A 2331-nucleotide genomic window follows, 5' to 3' on the forward strand; every position below is an offset into this window, starting at 1 on the left:
TTTGTTTGTGGAAATGTATGCAACACCCATTCATTTTTCCTTTAAGAAATTTCCATTTGCTTCAGTTGTGTTTGAAGTTAGTGGCTTTTTTGAAGTTTGTTTGGTTTTCCCTTCTAACGGCCATTGACTCTTAAAAAGACTGCTGGAGCAGTTTGGCTGCTGAGCAGAGGAGGAGGTCTGGAAGTGGGCACGAGGAGTAGGAAGTAAAAAGTTTGCAGCCTTTTATAGGGATAAGAAAGAAAAATCACGCAACTCTGTAAAAAGAAAAGCGAGTTCATAATGCACGTGTCAACATCTCATTACCCAGTGTCATCCCACAAGGATTAGTAAATGCTGCCCTACCATCAGCGTGGGGTTGTTTTGGAATTGTGTGATACGATACAATCAGCGTGAGGTTTGTTAGTTATATAATGGAATCTTTTTTATTTGGGAGACATTTCAGGCAAATCATCTCCAGCAAACACTGAAGTACCCGTTGTGTCTGCTGTGTAACCACCGTTCTTCTGCTCCTATCTCCGAATCTCATGGCACAACCGTTCTCACTTTAAACCTATCAGCTGTTACCAGATTGATTTTGCTGATACCGTGTTGTCTTTGCAAGTCCAAAGAAGGCAGCAGCTCTGTGTGATGTGCTCCCTTTCCCTTCCCATTGATGTCTGTCCTGTCACTCACAATTGGTTTGCTGTAACTCATTGCTGTGGATTTCACAGTTTGGGTTCATGATGTATTCAGGTCGCGTCCAATCTGTCACCATGCTGTTTACCACATCACTATAGACTCTCACCAGTGCTTGACTTGAAAGGTTCCTCCATAACTCGGGGATAAGTTGGCAAGACATTGCCTTTAGTTTTAGTACCGCACCAATACCTGTAGTGCTGCTTTGCTCCCATGATGCTTGCTGTAACAGAACCAAAGCCCATCGCCACACTTTGGAGTCTTTAGGAAGACACTGATGTCCTCTCACAAGACCAGCACTCCTCTGGGGAAGGCTGGCATTCTGCCACTGTAAGGAGAGACTGTTCCGAAGTACTTTCTGCCTGCTTGTAGGCTCTTATGCACTTTCATGGTTTAACAAACTACTGTTAAAAATGTACTGTAACATGGAATTTTGATAAGCGCACATGTATGTAAACATTTCACTCAGCCTCAGGAAAGCTGGAAAAATTAGATACCTGTTTTGTATCTCGGTTGTTTGTTACCTACATCCTTAAAAATGGACAGATAATGTGTAGATGCTATGAGTGTAACTGTTGTGTGAGAGACTGGTATGGTCTGCAGGAGGAGGACAGCGTCATTTTAGTCTAGGGACAGAGAATGGTGTCCTCTTATTTTTCTGAAACATATATACACAAAATCTGAATTGGACCTGCAAAAGCAGTGATAAAACCCATTTACTGTTCAGGAAAAATATGTTTTCTGTCATAAAAGCTTGTTTCTGTTTTCTTCCTTCTCAAGAAGCGTATGTGAAAGAAGTATGGAGGTATGTGTAGGACAAACTGTAAAACCGCTGCTGTACATAATGTTTGCTACTTGACTGCATTTTCTGTTCCACTTTAATTTTACTGGTTTTGCTAAATATATTTTATATATTTTCCTTCCTGCTTCTTGTGATGGCAGAGTGATTGCATCTTTTGGGGGGAGAAACAAAAATGAATGTGAGAAGGCTCTAGCCACAAAGATCCATCAAGTTAGAATGTCAGTATATATATCTCATAACTTCTTCTGTTGAGAAGTACGGCACAAATTGGGGACAATGTGGCATAGTAAAATCAATTGATATATAGAAAGTACAGAGGTAATGGTCATCCCATGTCGGGGTGGGTGGTTGTTTTGTTGTTTGATTGATTTTGTTGTTTTTTAAATGGATGCTTTCCTGTGTGACCTACTGCATGAACCTGCGTTAGCAGCAGGTTGGAGTGGATGACATCCAGAGGTCCCTGCTAGCCCCTGCAATTTTGTCATCATCTAAAATCCATTTAAAACATCAGTGCCATTAGATTTCCCCCAAATGCTTTTCCATCTGAGGTCTGTAGCCCTCTTTGTGGTCCATGAATTATGTGCTAGGGCTCTACAAGGCCTGATAAAAGAGAAGTCATCGTGATCGCATGCAATATTTGCACATCCGTGAGAGAGAATTGGGAATCCATAAATGTGCTGAGGTTGAAACCTCCTTCCTACTGCACTGAAAATTCAGAGGATCACTGAGAGCTCCTAGAAAGCCGACAGTAACCTGTGCTATGGGGACCAGGTGATCTACACTGAGTACCCCACTGGTAGAGCATGCTGTGTTCTGTGTCTGCATCACTAGAAGCAGTCTGTCTATGTTTAAAT

Source organism: Meleagris gallopavo, chromosome 1, assembly GCF_000146605.3.
Source record: "Meleagris gallopavo isolate NT-WF06-2002-E0010 breed Aviagen turkey brand Nicholas breeding stock chromosome 1, Turkey_5.1, whole genome shotgun sequence".
In the NCBI taxonomy this organism is placed as follows: Eukaryota; Metazoa; Chordata; class Aves; order Galliformes; family Phasianidae; genus Meleagris; species Meleagris gallopavo.